Below are 24,207 nucleotides of genomic sequence, written 5' to 3' on the forward strand. Positions count from 1 at the left end.
TTAAACTAGCTTTCCTTGGATGGGCCATAGCCCGTATTCCCGAATCTAAACACAAAGCCCCAGAACCACAGGGGGCAACTAGGCGTTGCCAGTTGCAGGACATGAGAATGTCTTTCAGAAGCATCATTGACAGGGAAGAAACACGACCTAATAGGCTAAGCAAGTGTCTGGGAGTCAGAACCCCAGCATCCATCCCCAGTGTAATCAACATGTTCACTTGCAGGATGTCATGCTGCAAACTAGTCGTCTATGGACTGTATAGAATCCCAGACAGGGTGTAGTCTTTGGTTTAAAAAAAACAAACAAAAGAGACAAAGAAGGGACCTAAGACAGGTGGAAATGTGTAGGCTGTAGCTCATAGCACAGCCAGTTTAAAAAGGCGGGGGGGATATTGTGATTTTCTCCTCTTTTGAAATCTCAAACGTCATCAGAATTTTGGAACATTTTGACCAGTAACTTAGATGGGCCAAAAATGAGAGTTTATGAACATTTAACAATATCCCCCTGACCCCCTTTTTTTTTTTAATTTAGAAATTGTAAAACCTGACAGTGCATCACAATTTCCAAAATTCAGAAAAAAACTATGAACTTTATGTAAAGCTGTTTTCTTTAATAAACTTCTCCTGTTTCAGAAGCTTGGAGATTCCATATATTGTTATACAGCTTGCCCCAGATTTGAAATGGGCCCTTGGGCAAACCATTCTGCCTTTCTGTGCTTCCATTTCCTTAGCTGTAACAGGGGTATCTTTAGATTTCCTACCTGCGCAGCCATATTGGAAGGCTTCATCAGTTAATGTTTGTAAAGCGCTTTTAATTGTACTCATTCATTTATTATTTGCATTGCGGTAGTGTTTAAGATCCCCGATCAGGTACCCGGACCCCAAGGTGCTAGGTGCTGTACAAACACCCCCCAAAATAAAGACAGCCCCTGCCTCAAGGAGCTTACAATCTAAATGTAAAGAGACCATTCACAATTTACAAGACCAACATTGTACTATCTGGGTTTACATTACACAGCTTAAATTGGGTCCAGATAACAACAGCCAAACACCCCCCACAGCTTGTTAGCCAGGAATAAAGGGGGATACAGAATGCTTTGAGACTTGACTATGGAAAACACCAGAGAAGTGCACAGTAGGCAAAATTTAGCCCTGTGCAGAGAGCCATGTCAAGGTCTATGAGCCACTTAAACCCACAGAGCTTATGATAGCTCTCTGAGTAAAGCTGAATTTCACCCCATATTATTAGCTTCTATCTCAAATTCAGCGACCCAGCTTTCCAGTCCGGTTCCAAGGAGTTAACAACTTATCTAAGAAGAGTTGGGTGCATCTCATCTGCACACACTCTGACGCTATCTGGAGTGGTTTGGTTCAGGAGGGTGCACTTAATTAAAACTGCAAAATGGAACAATTAGCTGAAGCTGAAAATTTCCTCCAGCATCAGTTGAGCATGACGCATGTTTTCTAATCTCTCTATTTATCCTATTGTCAATCTGTAGTGATCAATTAAAACAATTCTCAACATTCTATTTTGATGGGTCCATTTGGAAACCACTTAGATAACAACAGAATCGTTCAACTTTTCTTTTGTGGAGCTTAATTCGCCTGGGGCGTTTTTAATTCTGCTTTCCGTTATTAAAAAGGATTTTGGGGTCTGGTCTCAGACCCGGCCGTCTCTTGGCATGCGGCCAAGGAGGGAGATCCAATTTGAGCTACCAAGGCCAGCAAGGTGACCTCGCGGGTGTGCACGTTTGGTAGGTTGAGAGATCACACATAGCAAACTCTCCCAGGCCAGAGGAAAGCTACTGTGATACGGAGGCTTTGTGGCCTGGAAATAGGGAAGACAACGGAATGGATCCAGATCAATCTTTTCCTCTTTTAGGACAAAGCTGGTTAGGTCACAGATTGGCAATGGGCAGTGATGCCTTTTACCACTAGGTCGTCAGTTCAAATCCATCCCAAGCTGGTACAGGCTGAACTGGGTGTGTCATACTGAGGCTGTCAGTAGTGAAAGAAGAGTCCCCTTCGGCTAAGCTGCATCTAACTGAATTTAGCACTGGTGAGAGGTGCTGTATTGCCAGTCCTGCCTCCATTTATCAAAAGCAGGGATACAATACAGGCAGCAACTTCCCCAGCACATCCGTTTGTGTGTCTCTCCCCGTCCGGGCAAGACCAGAGGGGAGACCACTCATCATGGCCCAGCCCCATTCAGTCCTTGGCCTCTCTGTTGAGACCAAAGCCAGACTGACAAAGAAGGAAGGGGTGCTGTGTTTTATTTGTAATGTTGACATCTGTCTGCTAACCCCTGACATTCAGGCCACTGAACAGATGGCCACAACCTTTGATGATCACAGCAGTATTCAAAGTAGTGGCTCAGAGACGCTTGGCTCCTTATCCCATCCATGAGCACCCGAGGCTTCCTGCTCCCCCTTGACATGGGAGTTACTGATGGTAAATAAACTGTGGTTATAGCAGCCCTTAGCAGTCAACCTTCCCCTATGCTCCAGGCACCTATTGCAGTGGAGCACCCCCTTGGTTGTTAGCATAAGTTGGAAGCACTCTAAGGAAATCAGGACCTTGTTTAATACCCCTGGTCAGCACGGCCAGCTGAGACAATTCCTTAGGTTGTTTATTAAAGCAGCAGCAATCTCTGGATTCGGCGTTCACCTCCTTATTTACTCATCTGACTCTTTAGGAATGGGGAATGAGTTTCCTGCAGCTGCTGGCAGTCTGTGCGTGGCCTGAAAGCTCCCCAGCACGGCCCACGAAACTAAAGCAGGGCTGCCCCCTCTTTACCCAAAGAAGGCATCACACTAGCTGTTCGCCACGAGGATCGCACCTGTTTGACGCCACGTAGCCTCAGCTAGTATTAAAGGGGGAGAGATGATAGCCCGGCTGCTCTTTAATATGGAGATGTGGCCTGAAGAAATGACAGGGACCAACAGGCAGCATGGCCTCTGCTCCGACGAGGACAGAACACTGCAAGATTTACAGAAGGTACCTAAGTGATTTTGGTTGCCTAAGATGAGATGCCCTAAAAGCTACCTGATTTTCAGCATTGTCTGAGACAGGCCTTTTCAAGGGGTCTTTGACTGGGAACCCAAAAATCACTCGGCCCAGTTGAAAATTTCAGCCTGACACCTCTCCCCTCTACAGATAGCCTTTCTGTACTAAAAATCAGAATGGGTACAAGCCATAGCATTGACCCTTTGGACTGAACGGAAAATAACCCAGGAGTGAAATATATATTGAAAGGTGGTACTAGTGGCTCAAAAAAGTTACAATTTTGAAGGGGGAAAAAAAAAAACCCACACTTTTTACAGTCTTGTGGAATTTCAAAATTTTGCACTTTTCTGACATGTCAACAAAAATTTTGCAATAATCAAAAAACGTTGACCAGCTATACAGTGACTATATGGGGGCAGGAAGGTCCCTATGCATACAGGTGGGCAGTTAACACAATACACCACTGCAGTACCTTACATGTATTGTGAAGCCTTTGAATTTTTTGTTAATTACTTTGTGTAAATGGCACATATTTTCCCTCAGAGGCAGATGCTCACGGGATCACCATTTCCCTTCTTCCTCCTGGCAGCCTAGTTTTTCCACTACAAAGCAAATCAAGTCTTCTAGCAACTATGATGACATTTTATGCTTACCCCCAAAACACCCAATATATTTTCCTGGCAGGGGAGGGAGTGTGAAACTCAGACAGCACATGTTTATCATTTATATTATAAAAACACCCACATTCATAACAGAGATCAGAGCTCTGCTTTCTTAGGAGCTATATACCTATAGTAAGAGACATCCCCAGCAGCTTACAGTCTACATAAATGGGGTACTGAGGTACAGGAGAGATTCAGTGACTTGACCAACCTCACACAGGAAGTCTGTTGCAGAGCCAGGAACTAAATGCAGATCTTCAGAGTTCCACTCCACTGCCTTAACCTCAAAGCCATCCATACTCCCCCTTTATGTGTTATGTATGTTTATGTAAGCAGTTCCACAGAGATCTAAAGATCAGCTATGGAGCTCTGTGTGTTTGTACAACACCATGGGGCCCTGTTTCACGAACGGGATTCATAGGTGTTACTACAAATACACAATAATAAAATAAAACACCTGTCACTCACTATCAGTTAGGAATAAATCCACTGAAGTCACGGTTACATCAATGAAAAAACCGAATGAAACCAGAGTTAGGTCCAGCACATGGGATCTGGCCCCAGTGGAGTCCAGGGTAAAACTCCCATTGACTTCAGTCAGATCAGGATTTCACCCCGAGAGACATATTGTGCTATTAGTTATATTATCTGTGCAGCCTCAACTATTGGACTGAATGTAGCGGAGAGCAGACTATATCCTAGCATCTTCCCTGTGACTATGTCATATTCCCTGTGGTCCTGATGCTGCTTTCATATACCAAGACCTAAATCAGGAGTAACAGTGGAAATTGATGGAATTACACCATTTTAAAATTGGTCTTAGTCGGAGGAGAATCCTGTCCCTGTGTATTTGAAAAGTGTAGGACAAAATGCATTACAGATATATGATCTAGCAAGTAGATGGGTTTTTAAATTCCCATGAATATATAACAGTATAGAGATTTAAAAGAAAAAATATGTACTGATCAACACATAGAAACTATAAGAAAATGATGCTTCAAACAAAAATAGATTCTTAGGTGACTCCAGTTCCCTAATGCAATACAATAAAACATTCAACTTCTCAGCTGATGTAAATCAGCATTGCTCCATTGACATCAATAAACCTACACTGATCTACACTAACTGATGATCCCACCCAAGTCAAATTAATTCCTAAAAAGAGAGGGAGAGAATTTGGAAAGTTTGCCATAGTTTGTATATGTGTGTGGATTAGTTCAAGACAACTTTCTGAAACTCAAATAAAGAAAAACATTCAAATGAGGCAAGGATGAGTAATTGACTATCATAACTATGATTATAAGGTATAATTACAATTAGCTGCATAAGACTGTTAATCATGAAAATAATTACATGCCAGCTTTCTTCCTAAAAAAAAAAAAAAGAATGTAATGAAGTGGCCCAGAAGGGCAACAAAAAACACATTTCAGACCGACAGAGGTGGTGTTGGTGGGGGGTTATGGCTAAGGGTAAAGCCTGTTGGATGCTTAGCATTGCTGCTCAAACCTCTTGGAATGAGAAAGGGACATGTAGTGTTATTAGCACTAATAACTGGCTGTTTGTATTAACTGAGCCAATTTTAACACCATTAAGAATTGAGAGAAAGAAAAAAATCCACCCAGGGATCTAGGTTTCTAATCTTTTCAAAGCTGAATCTGTCTTTATTTCTATTGCAGTAGGATTCACAGCAGACCAGTTCCTGAGCCACTTTTTCCTCTAGCTAATGAAGGGATGTTTTCCCTCCAACAGACATAATCATAAAACTAGGCAAGGGGAGAAGCTCACCTGCTTTTGAGTAGACCACTATGGAAGAGCAGTGAAGTCTCGTTGAAAAAGACACAGGCCCAGGAGTCAGCACAGCTGAATTCTAGCCTTTTCTATCCTACACCATTGACCTACCATGTGACCTTGGGCAATTTACTTCCCTTCATCTCATTTTCTCCCCTCTACAGAAAGAAAATATGTAGTGAGAACTGAATGTAAAGTGGGTATGAAACACTCCCCAATGGAACAGTCCTATTTTACTGCCACGCTGCTCAGGTTGTAAATGATATCACATGGTGTGAGGCCATGGAGAATCAGGTTAATTATAAATACATGATGATTAATAATTATACATTTATAAAAATATATAGTTGGCCAAATTCTGCTCTCAGTTCCATCCATGCAGTCCCAGAGAAATCAATGAGTTGCACTGGTGTCAGAGAACAATACTGGGTTCATTGTGTGTCCTTCTTTGGTGGCTAAGGCTCTGATCCAGCAAAGCACTCACACAATTTTTAAACATGTGAGGGGTTCCATTGAAGTCCCTGGATCTACTCACCTGCTTCAAGTTACTTGTGCTAAAATGCTATACTGGAACAAGGCCTGAATGGTTAACCTCTGCATCCTCCCACTCGGAGTATTATCCTAGCTGGCCAGGGCCCTGGCTTTCATTGTAATCCTTTTCTATTTTGGGGTTAGGGTTGCATATTTGCTCCATCTGCTGTTGGGTGAATTTCATGCTACAGCCTCACGAGATCTGTTGGCCTCAGGGCATCTGTCAGAAAGATTGGGCCACTCACTGCCTCGCATACACACCATGAATCATAAAAGCTTTCTCCTCAGGCAGTAAGGGTGACAAGTTCCTGTAATTTATCTTGCATGAAATGAGCTGAATTATTTTGAATGGGCCAGAAAACACAGTCCATTAATTCTCCAAGATAGCTCCCGAACTTTCTTGGGTTGCAGTTCCCGTCCACACATCTAATACACTAAGGGTTGTTGTTTTTTTGTTTAATATTGTTATGCTGATGACTCAACTTTGACTCCTTTACATGCATCTAACATCTGTCTTCATATCATCACTTGTCACGTGTGTAAAATAGTTACTTTGCCCAGAGTGAATCTTTTTGTTAAAGCTCTGTCGGGGAGAAAAATCATCTTAGTGTTAAAACTATTTTTCCTGCAAGTGTTTTGTTTGCTTAATTTTTGGTTCAGTTATTAGGGAAGCGGCACTGAGCACAGAACTCTGAGTTAGGACTGGGGCAAAGTCCTTTCCCTCCCATGAGCATATTTTTTGAATTCTCAGGATCCTGCAAGCAATGGGCCAAATTCTTTTGCAGGTGTAAATTAGAGTAGCACCATTGAGTCAATAGAGCTGTGGCAATTTACACCAGCGGGGAATGTAGGCCTATAATCACAGTGATCCCACTGGGAAATTTGGTATGCAGCTGGATGGCTTCAGAACTTGCCCCATTTTTCAAAACCTCTTCCTGTGGGCTTTCGATTACATCAGGTCAGAAAAAGGCATAATTTTTTTTTGTAAATAGTGAGGGATAATTAATCTTTGGAACAACTTGCTTAGTGAGATGATGGCTTCTCTATCAATTGGAATCTTTAAATCAAGACTGGGAGTCATTCTCTTAAAAAATGTTCTAGCTCAAACACAAAATAGGGGCCAGATGCAGGAATCACTAAATGAAATTCCCTTGTCTGATTTCCTGCGTAAGACTAGATAATGGTCCCTTCAGATCTTAAAAAAAACCAAAAATCTATGATTCATATGGCAAAGCCCAAACACGTTACTATGATCTGAGCTGTAAACGGAGTAGCGTCCAGCATGGTTTGAAATCACAACTCCCACCACTTGGAGGAAGTCCATTAACTAGTAACAGTGGTAGGCTTTTATCCCCTCTGCGAACTAGCCACGGTAAGGTAACACCATCTACTTTGTGAGCATAAATCCACCTTTGATGCTAAGCACTAACAAGCCTTCCCAAAGTGTCACTGGTGAGCCGCGAGCTGTAGCTGGGAGACATATCCACATGCTGCAATTTGCATAGGAGGTGGCTCGCTGGGCTTCAGTAAATTGCTATAGTGACTTCATACCTCTGCAAATCATTAAAGAGCGCCAAGTCTCTCCAGGAGCTGCTTTGATAAAATTCCCCTGAGTGGCAAAGTGGGGTTTTTTTTTTATTTTCCCCTCAGCTCCATTTGTAATGTCAACACTATGATTTTTTAATTATCTGTTTGAAACGGAGATTTAAAACCAAATCCCAGGAAGGAACCTGGCCAGCATATGGAATAAAGATCCCCTTGGGGATTGCTTGGCAGGTCTGACCTGAATTCTTATACAAGAGGCATTACAGAGGAACCAAAACTGAAGGAGCTACATATTGCAACCCCTTGTTCCCCTGCACAGCCAGCTGGCCCTCCTATCCCAGCTGGGCACACACTGCTACTGGTGCTCACTCCATATATAAATGGGACAAAGGCAAGAAAGTTCTCGCCCTTGCGCGGCAGGAGGGCGCTCTCTCTCTCTCTCTCTCTCATCTGGTGAAAACTCTCTGCCCCATATACCAAGCGGGACTTTGTGTCATACATCCGAGAACGGTCTCTACGCCCGCTGCTGGTGAGAGAGCTCTCTCTAATGTACCAGGTTAGGGGCTCATAAACACCCAGTGATTACATGATAGAGCACTATGAGAGGCCACGATTCCTCCTAGGGCTCCTGCGGAAGCACACAGTGCATCAGATAGGGATCCCCCTCCCTTGATCCAGCCCACTGGTCTGGTTCCTCCTTCACTCTATTCCTCCCCACCCCTGCGTTGCCCCCAGCCTGGCCTCTCTGGACAAGAGGGAGCAGGCAGCTCGGCTGCGTCTCCTACGCCTGGGGCAGAGACCAGCTCTTAAGGGGAGCAGTTGGATGGGGAACTCAGACTCATCCCACCAAAAGAGAACAAGGTGACAGGCTACACAAAGACAGACTAAAGCAAGTGTATATACACAAGTTAGAGAGGCTGTAAAGGAAGAGTAGGGGGAAAAATGCCTCCTCCTGTCCCTCAACTTTCTCTCTTATGCTAGAGGGGAGTGGAAAACAGTCAGCTTGGACCCTTCACCCCACCTGCCCTGGGACAAATCCATTTGCTGTCCCTCTTCCACAGGGAAATCATTTCACTGTTTAGTGTTCTGCATTTTCCATTAGAGCTCATCTCCTCAAATGAAATAGCCTGTCTGCTTCTCTCCATGAGTTGCAGGAGTGGTTGCATTACCACTTACACGAGGCTCCGCTCCTCAGCCTTCCCCGCTGTAGGCTGCAGTGAAAGTACGGGGGACGAGGACATAGGATCAAGATGCATGGGTGCCTGGATGGGAAATGCCCTTCAGCCATTGACTCTTGTCTTGGGGTGGTTTGTGCGACTCCCTACACTGAAAGGGAGACCTAGAGGTCCTGAAACCTCATGACCCAACGAGGAAGGTTCAGTGAAATTCATGTAAAATTTCCATGGACTTCAACAGGGCCAGGAGTTTGGCCATGGTGTCTTTTACATCCTGTCATAAACCGTCGGGGTTCTTTTTTAATCTCTTTTCCCTGTAGTTGCCTCTTTAAACTATTTTTACAAGGCTTCTACCAGGGTTTTTTGTTGCTACGTTTCTAGCTGTTCTACAGGTGACTGAATGTCCCATATTACAAGGACATCAGGGTTGTTTTTTGTTTTAAAGTACATCCCATGAAAGCCAACGAAGGGCTTCTCGGGCAGCAAAACAGCAATGCTGCTGCCCTCCTACCCTGCAGGAGCAGTGGTTGTCATGGTACCCAGCAGTCAGAACCTCACCGTGTCATCTCACACTAATCAGCAATCTTGGGGGAGACAGCAGGCAGTGATATGTAACCAATAACTTTTCAGACTCAGTGATCAGCAATAAGGCAGCGGATGACTTTTTCAAAGTTCGTTTAATAACCCAGTGCACAGACCTAGACACAAATACAGCAGCAGCTGTGCATTCAGATAGATCACATACACGGCCCCAGTCAGCAGAGGCTCTTTTACTGGGAAAGAGCATTTTCAGCAACACGGGCATTCTCTCCCCCGCCTCGGCATTGAGATTTCTTGTGATTAAGGGACTTGTACATGAGGGGTTCTCTTCCCAATTCTACCACTAACTTACTGCCTGGGCTTGGGCAAGTCACTTAGCCCCAGATATATAAAGATAGCTTGGCAAATCTAGCCAATGTCAGGGGGGAATTGGAGAGACTGGGTCCCATTGTGCTGGATATTGTACAGCCAGAGAGCCACTGCCCTAAAATGCTCAGTATTTAATAGACAAGACTGATGAACGGTGGGAGAGCACCTGGGTTAAGGTCACAGAGCTAGGTCCCTTGCATTCCAAGCTAGTGTCTGACAGAGAGGGCCACACGTCCCTCGGTTACTAGCCAGAGGGCTGAGTCAGGCCAGAAATCACCAGCCAAAGCCACCAGAAATCAAAGTTCCGTGGAGCAGACTAACTTTTCACACCTTGTTAAGCCCTTTGCTTGCTGTCACGGCAGAGGTGCTGGGACAGACACCTGCTGTCCGGGTGCTGCAGGGCGACTCTGGCTGGGTCATTGTTTATAATAGGGATCTGACACCTGGCCCTGGCTGACCATTGCCCTGCCATTCAAGGACCTCTTGGCACGCCAGGAACAGGGAGTCAGTTTTATTCTGTCCAGTATCCAGGTAGGGAAACTCGGGCCCAGAGCAGGCAAGGGGCTGGCACTAGGGCAGCACAATGCACCAGTGTTGGCCTGACCCGGCAGCCCTGAAAGAGATTAGCTAAAATGCTGAACGTAGTGAGAGGCAGACTGGGAATTAGTATAAAAAAACCCCAACAATTTGCACTGAGGGTTAAGGTTTCAGACTGCTGCCCGTCATTATGGTGGCAGACTGCCTTCCATGTAAAACACCCCAAAAACAATCAAGTCTTCAGTGGATTTCATGAAATCTCTGGTGCTTCTCCCTTGTTGTGGTGGCATCTAGAGACCACAAACATCAGGGCCCCGGTCTACTGGGTGCTGAGCTGGGAGACACAAACGAAGCAGTCTGACAAAACTTTTAGAATCTAAACAGATGACAGATAAGATGTGGGAGGCAGAACCTGTGTCTCTCTCTTCTACGTATCTGAAACAGTGACAGACAGATTATGTGATTTGCCTGAGGTCAGTCTTTGGCTGAGCCAAAAGTTTAAGCAAGAACTCTAGAGTCTCAGCCTTTGACCACAGTGCCACCCTGTCCCTCTAAAACTTATACTGGCTTAATGCAGGTTTAACTATTGGCTTAGCTGAGTTATTCCCGATTTACACCAGTGTATGTAAGGAGAAGAAAGGCCTGGTCTTCCATGTGCTGCATGTTACGGGAAAGAGATGATGCTTGATCTCTTGATGGTCTAGAACAGCCCTTTCATGTGGGCAAAGCAGAAGCCTCATCCATAGCTGCTGTGTTAGCCCCCCCAAATCTATGCATCCTGATTTGCACATCATGCAGACGCCCACTGCCATAATTACTCACAGCTCTTTAAATTCTTCTGTGCTTCTCTGCTGCGATTTTAAATCAATCCATCCGTCCTGACAGTTTATGAGAGCTGATACAGCTCATCCCCTGAAACAGGCAAGCCGTAGGTAAGAGCAATCATTCATAAACAGCTTTCTTTTCACCTTACACCATTACCTCAGCTTTTGTTCCTAAGTAACTCTGTCTGTGGCACCACCAGCAGTGTTATTTTTGCACCACTGTTCAGTATTTACAAAGCCACGATTCCCCTCCCACAAATGAAAGGCTCAGTGTTATGTCAGGGAAAGGTAAATTATGTGTTAAGTGCATTTAATTTGTTAACAGACAGTAGCAAGGGCTCCCCGCTGAGATGCCAGGCATCAATAAGATTTTACAACAGCTGCTACTTAAGGAAAAGCTCTATAGATGGATAAACTGCACCCTGAAAACTCAGACACGGGGACATCAGCCTGTCTAGTGCTAACGAAATGAGTCCTATTAAATAGTTCATCTGAATCACCCCTCCCCTCTCCCAGCCCACCAGGCTGGGAGTCAAATCAAGTAAATGCCAATCATTAAAACCCAGCAGTTAGTGCCAAGAGGAAGTGGTGGGGGCAGCAGTAAAGGGGTAACAGCAATGGCACAGATGCTAGGGACAGTGGAAATGTCTACACTAGGAAAGTGATCAATGGCGGTTAGGGTGACCAGATAGCAACTGAGAAGAGTCAGGATGGGAGTGGGGGGTAAATGGGTGCCTATATCAAAAAACCCCCAAATATCAGGACTGTCCCTATAAAATCAGATCTGGTCACCCTGTTGGAGCTAGACTTGACCTTGTCTCTAGTGTGGATGCAGGTCAACGCCTTTTAGCTGGCTGGCCCTCCACCAGCAAGATTGGGGTGAAGTGTGATAACTTGCATATGCATAGGGGAAAGGGTGGAGGTGGGTTACAATGCATTAGCTAACTTCAAACCACTTCTCCTAGTGTGGACAAACAGCACGCATTGCATAAGAGGCAGCTTTTGGCTTTGCAGCTGCCAGTATAACATTCAAACTGATTAGATGGCCTCTTCAGTTGGTCTACACCAGCGTAACTCATAATTAGGCCATTGCAGAAGTGATTAAGAGTCTTATCCAAAAAAAGATTAAGTCAGTGAAAAGACTCCCATTGACTTTAGAGGGCCTTGGATCAGGCCCATTGTTTGCAGAGCTAAAAGGAGGGCAGGGGCTTTGCATCTGACCCCTCCTTGTCTTCAGTCAGTTATACTTAAGCAAACAAACTGAGGTTTCTTCCCACAGACTCCTGGGCTGAAATGCCTGCTTGAATGTCAAAAGTGAGCAATAAACTGGTTTATTGTTTCAGCTGCAAGTTTGAGTCAAGGGAAGAAGCCAGCAATTGCTGGAAGATTTTATGATCTAATTTAATTCCTCCAGTCCATCAGCCTGAGGTTCCTACATTTGTTCAAGTCCCTGACCTACATACCAGGCTAGGACCTGTAAGACAGGAGTGAGTGAATGAGTCCCGGGATAACTGCGAAAGAGAAAACCCAGGACCCTCTAGAGGAAGGGAAATGAATTGCTGATTGGCTTGAATATCCCATCTATACAGAGCCAGATCCTGGCTGATATACAGTGTAGCGATGCTGATCTACACCACCAGGATCTGGCCTACAGCATCATTATATTCAGAAGAAAACTCATTCAAAATCTTCATTATCCTATAGGGTGAAAAGGTTTGAGTATGCACACACTGAGTTATGTCTACCAATCCCCAATGGCCTTCAGTGGAATCTGTCCCAACATAACAGAGGGTAAACATTTTGCAGATGGCACTCATCTTATTTAAAAAAAAACAAACAAACAAACAAAAAAAACCACATAATCCCCAGCTCAAAAGCCTTGAACACACCAGCAACAAATCAGAGAGTTCAAGTGACTCATCCAAGATCAAACAGCTAGGAAGTGAATTCAGAATTTGAGTCCCAATCCAGATACAGTCACCCTCCTTCCCCCTGGAATCTTATTTTCTTAACCTGGTAAACGTACCTCTGATCTTGTATATTCACCCTCTGCATAGATGGAACTCTATTCCCACTGTCCTGCAATACAACCCTCTCCTTCCCTGAAAGTTGTTATGTGAGGCTGCCTGAGGAATTATGCATAACAAGACGGCTAGGGAGGTTATGTCACTCTATGAAAGCTGTAATTTCCCTGCTATTGATTTCCTAAAGATAAACTTGTGGCTTGCGTGTGGTGAAAGCCAATTTCAACAAGAAAGATGAGTCTCTCCAGAACACCTTGATTGGCAATTGTGATAAATTCCTATAATTACTATTGACTCCAAGAAGGATTTTCATTTGTTAAAGATGTTGTTGACGTGACAGCCCAGAAATGGAATGAGACAGGGAAAGCAGAATGCGGCGTGCAGCTCCTGCCTTTGCAGAGTTACCCGAGTATTTAGCATTGTGCAAAGGGCCACCAGAGTGGAAACTACTTTTGCAATCCCAGTATTGTTAACTCCAATCACTGGGCAGTTTATGAGTTGGGCCCAGTAGCTTGGCTTAAAGATGAGACTTCATTTTATTCAAAGTTTTTGGTTTATTCGCCTTCTGGTTTGAGCATTAGGCTATGTGATCCAAGTGTTTCTCAGCAGCCATGAGGACTAAAAATTGACTTCAAGTTGCAGCTGTTCAGTCTGGAAGAACCTCAGCTTTCACCTTTGAAGACACCACGTAGGACAAAACCTCACACAACCAACAAACCTTCAACCTGGACCCACCTGGGACGTTATTTAACCACTAGCCTGCCATGAAACCCATGGCACCGTGCCATCACTGCTGTTGGTACTTACACTAGCTAGAGCCATGGTAGCTCAGGTACGTCCACACATGCTGCAGACATGCTCATCTGAACTTTTGGGTATCCATATGGCGGGCTGCTTCTGCAGATCCATTTGGATCTGCAAACTCAGGCTGGAGAACAGCACAAGATCAGCCTCTGTGTCCAATTTTGTTTAGAACATAGTTGCAAGAAACTAAAAAAAGTGAATGGGGTGGGAGGGGCAGCTAGCCAATTTTTGAAGCCTCAGTGAAAGCTCAGTTTGAATATCAGCAACAGGTTGAGGGACATATAGTTATTATATTGTAATACATGTATCAGGGTCACCGAAAGTGATCTGGAATGTGAGATTCAACTCCCCCCAATCTGGATCGTAGAAGTGTGGAACAATATCTTAGCGATGGTTTCTCACAAGCATACACCAACGAGCAGAAAGCCCCACTGTATAGAACGGTGCACCCTGTGATGCTGCATTGTGCAAAACCATGGAAGTCAGAGTCCATGATGTGGACAAACAGATCCAGGAAGCACGACTGCTTGTTTGGCTGCATGCCAGGATGAACGAGAGGAAGCTGGTAAAGATAGCCTGGCAGGAGATGGTGGGACAGAGACCAAGGAAAGCCAACAATGTGATGAATAGATTGCATCAAAGATGCAAGCAGGTGGACCTTAGTGTTGCCTTGGACAGACAGAGGCAGCGGATGCTTGTATGACAAGCGAACGCCATTTAATAAGATAACAGGAAGAAGATTCCAATGTGTATAAACATAAGGGACACTGGCCTTTAAGAAATGCCCATCCCTAATATACCTAGGTGTAGGAGGGGCCTGATTCCTCACCTTCAAAGAAGAAATACAGCAGCTGCCTGCTCCCCAGAATTGCCTACAGGAGACAAAAATCCTCTGGCTTCTGCATGACACTCGAAAGCCACGCTAGGGTACCATAGGCCACATGCAAACAGTGTTTCTGCATTTAATTCATCCTTTAAATCTAGCTGCTTGTGCGGGCATGGGCGCCTCAACCAGAAGCCTTGCTACTTGCAGTCAGGAGATGAGCGGTTACTGAGCAGCAGAGAGGAAGAGAACAGCAGATCAAACCGGGTGCTTTGCAGGAGACGTTCTCTCGCTATTTAGGTGATTGTTTGGCTGGTATGCTTTTTCCCCCTTTGAGATGGAGCGCTTAATGGTAAATACATCCTTTATAAAATGCAGGGTCAATAATTAACAGCTGCAGAGCTGTCATTTTACACAAGCTCCAGCTTCTTGACATTTTCTCCCTTCCTCCTGCAGTTAAGGACACAGCAGGTTGTTCAATTTCTTCACCTCACTGCTCCCTTCTGGGTTTAAAGGCAGGTTTGCACACGTGCACACTGCAGACCTACCCCCAGAAACACAGTCACATGCACACATGTGCACACAAACATTCACATAAGCATAAGACACTCATCTGTGGGTAATTCTGCGAATTCACTCAAGTGGCTACATAGCCATTGTTACACCCACCTACAAGTTTGCTCTTTCCCGCCTAATTTTGAGGATAGCAATTCAATACAATTTCCACTAAAAACATTCCAGAGCATCTGACATCAGCTCCCGAGAGCAAAAAGTTTTCTTTCCAAAAAGAGAGAGAGTATGAGGTTTCAGCCAAGGCTGAGAGTGAGAGAAGAGATACTGACATCCCAACAGCCGCTCCCTGTAGCACAAATTATTTTGGGAAGAGAGGAGGAGAGAGGGGAAGAGGAAAAAAAAATGTTCCCCAAAAATCCTTCAGCTCTATTTGGAATCCATGAACAGACTATGTTACCATGGAAACAGGGGGTTGTGTCTTTTTTAAATAATCCCAAAGGGGGTATTTAATTGGAATCAACCACAGCCTTTTAAACGGTTTTAACCCCAAGAGAAATAAAAAGAAGCTGCTGCCAGTAGAGGAACATTAAAGTAAATATATATATATATATATATATATATATATATATATATATATATATAACCATGGAACAAGGAAACAGAGGAAGTCAAAAGAATAAATTGACTGTAACCAGCAAAGGATTCATTAGGGTTACAAAACTCAACTCCATTTCCCTCTTATTGACATTAACAAATTTGATGTAGGTCCACTTTGAAAGCCGAACAGATTGACTGCCCACCCCCCTGGTTCCCCACAGAACCCAGCAGCTGTTTGCAGATTGGTTCCATACTATGGAAAAAAGGTTTTTCCAGCCTTACATCTAGCTCCACTGAACCATGCCAGCTGAGCAGAGCAGCTTTTCCGTAACCACTTGCCAGTCAGCTTCACACTCCCAGCATTCCTAGACCCTCTGACTTGGATGTGCCTGTTATATGGTCAATAACCTCTCCCATTAAAACCATTGGGGCTATGGCTAGTAATATATTCGGGCCCAGTAGCTGATCCTGAGCTTTTATCATTATTGGATTAAAAGTAGGACAACGGCCCCCCCACTATCAGACCCCATTGTACACATGCACACACCCTCCTAAGAGCTTCTAAATGCACACAGTCACCTTTCATTCTTGTCTCTGGATGAGGGACATCTGCACCACTTCCAGAGAGGAAATTAAATAAAACTGCCTTCCCAGCCTTCGAGACAGTGTAGATGAAGACTAGTAATCAGGGTAGAAGAGACTAAGAAGGTGTTAACCTTAGACCTGGCAACACCTTGTGTGCCTGTATGGAAAAGGCCTATTATATAATTATGACAGTAGCACCAAAAGGCACCAATGAAGATCGAGAGTCATTGTGCTAGGTGCTGTATAAACACATACGGAGAAACTATGCCTGGCCTGAAGTGTTTATGCTCTAAGGCAGACTAGATTCACACAGCTCTTCATGCTTCATAGGCAGCAATTCAACCTGTAAGCCAAAAGAGGTGGAGCTGTGTTGATCTCACTTCATTATGTAAAGTTACTGGAATAATTTTCATTCCAGTTGATTCCTAAACTGGATCTTCTGTTCACACCACCATTCCCCCCCCGCCCCCAGCTAGAGATCAGAAATCTGAACTTGTTCCTATATCCTTTGTTACCCTAAACTAGCCACCACCCAGCTCCCATCCCCAGAAAAGAGAAATAGTGAGAGAAAAATGTACACTGCAATAGATTTTCCCCACTGGAGTGTACATTAAGTTTAAGCCTTCACTCTGGACACTGAATGACTGGTCATTAACATGCCTCGAAGAAGTGGCATAAGACAACCCCCCGTAAGTGCTGCTGTGAAAAATGGTGATGGAGATCAGAAGTGATTGGAATGCAGATGGGACCCTCGGCTCTTGCTGTAGAAGTGATTAATGAAAAATCCCCAGCATCCCCTCTTTCAGGGAAGAGAGAAAGTGAGCAAGCCTGACAAGAACAACTGCAGGAAAATAGCAGGAATGATGCGTCTCCAGGAGGTTCCCAAGGCCTCATGCTCATGTAATAAATCGTCCTTGTCACTTTCAGGAAACTTGTGAGGAGAGATCACTCAAGCCAGCAAAAGGAACAAGGAAAAAAAACCGAACAAAAGATTCAACCTGAGAGGTGCTCCAGCTCCATTCGCCCCTTGCCTTCGTTTGTTCTGCAAAGCGTTTTCTGAAATTAACAAGAGAGACAGAGACAGGTCCCTGGGCTCATAAAAGGACTGTCAGTGTGTGACAGCAATAAAGCCTGGAGTGGGGCTGCATGCCCCAGATCTCACATAGATCTCAAACAGATCTCAGACACCATGCTACAGAGAGCAGGGATCACGCAGACAATGGCATGGGACCCTTATAGACAAGTAATTAGTTGGTTTCTAGATGCAAGGACTTCCTGAGTCCAGTGTTTTAATTGCAAGGAGAGCTAGGATCAATTCTTGACTCTGCCACACATTCCCTATGCAACCTTTTGGACAAGTCAGTATTTTTGTGCCTTGGTTCTTCCCTCCCGCCCATCAGTACAATGGAGAAATCTCTTTTCTCCCCTCTTTTGCCATCATGACTATTCAGGTTGAAGTTCTATAGGGCAGGGACTGTCTCTTACTAGGTGTATGCGCAGCACCTAGCATAATGGGGCCTTATCTTGGTTGGGGCTTCCAGGTACTACGATACAAGAAACCAGAGCAAACCCTAGCTAAATCCTAAAGCGTTTACATGATCAGGACAGAAAAGATTAGGAATTTAGCAATGGTAAGAGGAACTGGACCGATGATCCAAGGACCCAGTTCTCATTTACAGTAAGGCCCTTCTACACTGCTCTAGGCATCCAGTTTATGGCCAGTGCATATCGTCACTGCTGGAGCACTGTAAAGGGGCCTTAGTGTGTGAGATTCAGGCTTGCAAGTCTTCTGTTTATCCACAGAGGCAGAGAGGTAGTGCCATCTTCCACTGTGCACATGCATGCTATCGTCCAGGCTTGGAGGTACTATAGGAATCAGAGGACAGTTCGGTCTCCATGGCCTACTCACTCATTTCTGCTGAGGCTGTCAGTCAGGGGACCAATTTGTGGTCATTTGTGCTCCGAGAACTGGCGCAAGACTCCTTCGTCTTAAAGGAAGATGGGGAAGACCCATTATTTGGATCATTTAAATCTAAACTGGGCAGAGCACTAGGAAATATACCACAGGGAACAACCCTGCACTGGCCAAGATAGACTAGATGGTCTAGTCGATCTTTTCCAGCTCTGATTTTCTGTGATTAATTCCACAAAAGGCACAGAACAGATGCCAGACAGTAATGACTTTAGGTCACATGTGGTGAGCCAATGGGAAATAGGGTTCACGGAAAAGTTTGAGTAGCTTATTTTTGCTTCATCTATCATCTACATACGGCTATTACATTTTTAAAGCTCAGTAATGTAATGTCATGGCTAATAAGGAGGCATTTGGGTGGCATTTGGGTGGCAGTTCTCATTTGCGTGCAGCGCTATTTAAAAAAAACAAGCCACACAGCTTGGCCCTATTTACAAAAGCCGAGGAGTTGAATAGCAAGGCTGCTAAAATGAGGGCACTGGAGTTGTGCAAGGACAAGCAAGGAAGCCTGCAAGTCGGTACACTGAGAAATGGGTGCAGGACTCAAGATGTTGCGGGTCAGGAGTATGGTCCATCAACAAAACTTTGCATCAGACTCTAGGTCCTCTGATGAGGCTTTCCTCTCCCCAACACCTTTACCTTCTGTCGCATCCCATTAGGCCTAATGGCTCTTGCAGAGTTAACTCCAGCCCTTCATGTTTCTTTCAAGACATTTCCTTCCTAAGGGAGATGGCAGGAAAGCATCCAGTGGCACTGTCACTTAGCCCGTCATACTTCAGGATCCTGGAAGGAGAGACAATAAGCAGCCTCCTCCTCCCATGGGGTTGTTTGGTGCCTAGGATTCATACAAGGCAGTAGCATCCATTGTCTGTTTGCCTGCACCATGCCCTACTTTTAAGGTTTGTGTTTCCCAGGCCCTCAGATCAGGGGAGCCTTCACTATTGCCTGGATTTCAACCGGCATCTTGCGATACCTTGAAACAATTTGAGGATTTCCTTCTTCCCTGCTGTAAATGAAAGGGAGAGAAAGTCCAGTCCAGTTGTTCCTCACCCAAACTTCATACCAACCCCTTTAAAGTAGGGGAGCCCCTTCACAGAATTCTCAGTGATTCCTATAGCTGGAAGCATCACAAGTTTTCAGTTGCACTGCTTCTTCGAGAAACTCACCATAAAGAATCAGATCATGCAGCATGTGTCTGTACCTAAGTGCGCTCAATCTCGGAAGGATTGACAGTCTAGGAATTACCAAACTACTCAAGGAATCAATCCAGATCCCTCAGGAGAAAGAGACAGACAGGGAAAAACAGGCAAACAACTTCTGCAGCCTAATGAGATCTTTTTAAAAAGAGGGGAAGGATGTTCGTGTCGAAGGCTTTGGAGCAGGACTTAGGAGATCTGGGTTCAGTTCCGGGCTCAGCCCGACTCCCTGCATGGCCTTGGGCAAGTCATTCATCATTCCTGGGCATCCATTTTCCACCCCCATCAGTAAGAATATGATAGTGCCTTTCTTCCCCCATTTGTCGGTCTTGTGAGTTCTTTGGGGATAGGGACTGCCTCGCTATCTGCCTGTACAGCGCTTCGCACAATGGGGCTCTGATCTCGTTTGGGGCCTGAAAGTGTTCCCACAATGCTAATAAGTGATGATAATTAAGATTCAACTCCTCCCCATCTGTTTCCCTTAAGTTGGGCGCAGCAGAGCCTGTCAGTTTTGGGGGGACTGGATTTTACCCACTTCCAGTTTTGTCCTTTGTGACCTTTCCTTCTCCTGCTAAAAGTCAGTTTTACAAAAGCCATAGATTGAAAGCAGGCATCTCACTTCCCATTGCACTGCACTTTCCCACAACAGAAAGGTCATTCCTTTCCTAGCCAGACAAGGTGTCAAATTAGCTGACATGAGCTGCCCTTTCTCAAGCTAAGTCATCAGCTTCCATGTTTCCCCCCCCCGCCCCAAACTTAAAAAAATATATATTTACCTCCCTCTGCAACAAGAGGCTTTTTCTACCTCTATCAAAACATCATTCTCCAAGGGCAGGGGCTTTGGGTGTAGAGAACTTGAGGTTCAAGTCACATCGCCCTCCCCAGCTAGCAGCAAAAAGTAACGGACTCCATTGTAACCCTTCCCGCCATTGAACAGTGGCTTCTCAGAAGACTCGAGGCAAAGTGGAGGAGTGAAGTCTAGGGTGAAGTCCTGGCTCTGCTGAAGTAAGTGGGAGTTTTGCAGTCCAACCTGGAAAGACGTCAACAATAATCGAACTTTTGCATGAAGCAGAAAGTTTAAAATACAGTTTAGAAACAAAGCATTTCAATTGGTCTAACTGAATCAAGAGGTCTCATTGCGGGTCAATTCAATGTTAAAGAGAGTCCACCTGAGCTGCCACAGGCCTGATGGGAGTTGTGGTTTGGGTGTCTCGTGGCCCCATTCTTCTCTACGGCCCAGGCTAGCTGGACCGACTACGTCTCCCATAATGCACCATGGCCATGCACCTTCTATGAAGCAGAGGGATGCTTCATGTCTGTGCCTGTTTGTTCATCGGTCTCATGAGGATAGTAGCACTGAGCTCCTTTGAGGAGTCATTAGTTCATCGGTCTCATGAGGATAGTAGCACTGAGCTCCTTTGAGGAGTCATTAGTTCATGTTTGCAGAGTGCTGCAAGAAATCACCCCCAACTCTTCCTCCAGGTCCTTCATCCACAGAAGAATACATATGGGGCCTGATTTTAATCTCACACTCTAACCCCATTACCTGGAGCGGAGTCACTCCCAATTTACCTGGGTATAAGCAAGAGAAGGATCAGACCTGGAGTTTGGAGTAACTGCATTGTTCCAGCAGGGAAGAAACTCAGATTTACACCTTTATCATGGAAATTAGTCTGGACCAGTAACGGGACAGCCCCTTGCTTTCTGCACTGCCTTATGCATCATCGGCGACTGCAGGGAAAACAGAGCCCTCAACTCAGCAATGGCACAAGAGGAACTGACTGACTTATTTAGCTTGCAAATGGAATCATTTGTTATTGCCACACCTACATGCATCTGATTACAGATCTGGGAGCTTGGACAGCTATCATCCTCCCTCCCTGCCCCACAGAAAAAAGAGCTCCCTTATTCTCCTTTAATGGAGCTACAGTGCGCCTGTAGTCTCCAAAGCCCCAGCAGCTGCCATAGCTGCTCCATTCCCCAACAAATAGAAACCTTATCTTCTGATGGGCACACGCAGCACATTCTTGGTGACATTTAAATCTCCCTTTGTAGCAGACTCCGATATATTTGCTGTTAAAAGAAGCCCGTGCAGCTGGGCAATTTCATTACTGCAAATGTTATTACATTGTCTTAAACAGACTCTCACGGTCATGGACAGGAAGACGTGCCTTAGCAATAGGCTCAGCCTTAGCGAGGGCCAGGATTCATCATAGCATAAAAGGGAACCCTTCAGGCCTAACAGCGGCTAACAGAACCACTCTTTCCTTCAAAGGAAATAAAGTACAAGGTGCCCCAGAGCTGAGATTTTCAAAGGTGATTATGGGAGTTAGGCACCCAAGTCCCACTGAATTGGGATTTGGGCTTGTAACAGGTTGGATGATTGAATGGGAGAGAAAGGAGAACCTTGCCTCACCCTACAACATAAGGGTCCTGGCCTTTGGCCCTTAAAAGAAAAAGGCAAGAGAGTCTTCCTCTCTTCCCACATCTGGCCCCGAGGTTTCCAGGATCTTCAGTCAGAAAGTATTTCTTGCAATGGGATAGACTGGAATTATCCTAAACAAGAGAATGGATGAGCTCAGAAGAGAATGTTTGGCACAGCAGAGGTGTTGAATGGAAGCAGAGGTGCATCTGTAACTGTAATTTGTAGGACTATTGAAGGGAAGGATTGTTTTGCACCCTGGAGACCAATGCAGGGGTTAGGCTTGGTTTTGCCACAGGTTCTTTGTGGCCTTAGACGAGGTAGGACATGAAGGCTGGTGCAGCAGTTAGAAATCCTGCATCCAAGCTTAGCACTCAGTGTTCAATTCTGTGGTCTACTAGTCCTCCTCTAGAACGTGGGGCAAGTCACTTCAGTTAGACCGACACAGGGCTTGTCTAACTAGAGGGTATGTTGCTCGGGGGAGGGGGGGGGGGGCGGTGTGAATAAGCCACTCCAGTAAGCCATGTAAGTTACATCAATCTAAGTGTTGGTATGGACAGTGCTATGTCGGCAGAAGAGCAGCTACTGCCTCTTGTGGAGGTGGCTTTATTATGCAGATGGGAGAGCTCTCTCCATTGGCATACAGCATCTTTACCAGACACGCTACATGAACACAGCTGAAAGTCTACCATAGACTAGCCCTCTGTCTTAAAAGATCAGCGTTTAGAGTGGAGGTGCTCGGATGCTTTGAGAATGGGGCCATATGAACTATTTAAGGGGTGGGTGGGTATGTAATACCACCTGACCCTGCATTTTGACTGTGCACTGTTCTCTTCCATTTGAGATCTTGAATACAAGGGGCTAATCCAAACTCCACTGAATTCCCCCTCCATGCCAATCTCGGCGCTTTGGATCAGGTCCTGGCCTTCTTTGCTGACAAGCCCCTAGCTTTAGTGAAGTCAGAGAGAGGGTCATGATTTTACAACACGTTTTGGCAGCAATTTATTGTTCTTCAGTCTTTTAGGCCCCCGCCCCCCTCTCCTTTCTTTGCACTCCAGCAACTCAGATCCATCCCAGGCTTCAACTGACACTAACAAGGCAGCATATGACAAGCAGAAAGCATCCACAAGCAAATCACAGATTCCCAGCTGTAAATGCGGCAAATTCTCTACAAAGCCAGCAGCTTCTCGACAGGGGTTTAAGAAGAAACTGTCTCCTCCTTACACATTAAGGCTCCTCAGGTTTCAGGACAATGACTTGTTAGGGCCTATGGTGCCAGTTCTCTCCCCACCCTGCTTATTTAAAAAAAAAAAAAAAAACCCACAAAAAAGATCTCATCACAAGAGCTCAAATTGGCTCCTCCAGCAACCAATCAATAAGTTCAAGTGACTAGGGTTTAACTTCCCTTCTGGCTGACGTGGCTGTAATCTGCACCAGAGGGATCAAATTAGCTGCCTACCCTCCCTTTATCAGGTTTCTTCTAGGGAAGCAAATATTTATTTTAAGGTAATTTTATCATCCTGGACTGCAATCATGGCCAGCCAGCCAGCCTCTGTCCCCTCCCTGGTGCCTAGCAGGCAGCATGGTGGGGGAGTTTGGTAGAAATCCTGACTGTTGGGAGCTCGAAGGAGGAAGGTGACTTACTGCTTTGCCATTTCCTTCGAAGAGACTCTCACTGAACGGCTACATCACACCCTTTTCTTTCCCACCCCTTGTCTACTTAGATTACGGCGGCCTTTGGACAGAGACTGTCTTATACTGTGTATGCACAGGGCCTGGCGCAATAAAGCCTGGATCTCAGCTGGGGTTGCAGCAGTAACGCAATACAGACAACAGCAAAAAATATTGCCCCTTCCAGAAGTGTCTTACTTTTCTTACCCAGAGTCTTCCCGCTGATCTGAGGTTCTCCAGCAGAAAATAGTTCCCGGCTGGTTTAATGCCATGCCAGCCTATCTTGAATGCTGTGCACACTGGCTAAGATTCACCACAAATCAATAAAGAAAATAAGTGTCTCAGGATAAGGAACTCAGATTCCTAAAAACGCTGGACGCTGGTAGGTGAAGCACTTCTGATTAAGGAATCCTCTACCTGCGCACACAGAGGCCTGACACATCAGCACATACATGTCATCCCCATATACACACCTCCTATACGCATGACATACACACCCTATACGTATAAACCTCAGGCACATGCATGAGCTGTGTACCACACAAGGTGACCAGACAGCAAGTGCAAAAAAAAATCAGGACAACAGGTGGGGCAGGTTAATAGTCACCTATATAAGACAAAGTC

The 24,207-nt window shown here is 45.2% G+C and overlaps 2 long non-coding RNA genes across 3 annotated transcripts in view; both read right to left on the reverse strand.

Moving 5' to 3' along the window:
- The window catches only part of LOC137150075 (uncharacterized), a 53,529-nt gene that overhangs the window by 28,178 nt on the left and 1,144 nt on the right, over positions 1-24,207 (reverse strand). The window contains exon 1 of one of the 2 annotated variants that reach the window (XR_010918901.1): positions 5,453-5,597. The exons of the other annotated variant lie outside the window; for it this stretch is intronic. This is a non-coding gene — a long non-coding RNA (uncharacterized lncRNA). Of the gene's footprint in view, positions 1-5,452; positions 5,598-24,207 lie in introns of those variants that run through there. 2 annotated transcript variants of the gene reach the window in all.
- Positions 10,282-23,906, reverse strand: LOC137150081 (uncharacterized). The gene is made up of 4 exons (XR_010918905.1): positions 23,791-23,906; positions 20,267-20,520; positions 10,975-11,064; positions 10,282-10,587 (listed from the first exon to the last, which is right to left on the reverse strand). It is a non-coding gene; the product is annotated as an uncharacterized lncRNA (long non-coding RNA).

Source organism: Emydura macquarii, unplaced genomic scaffold (genome assembly GCF_026122565.2).
Source record: "Emydura macquarii macquarii isolate MOO-44397 ecotype Brisbane River unplaced genomic scaffold, CSIRO-AGI_Emac_v2 contig_113, whole genome shotgun sequence".
Taxonomy (NCBI): domain Eukaryota; kingdom Metazoa; phylum Chordata; order Testudines; family Chelidae; genus Emydura; species Emydura macquarii.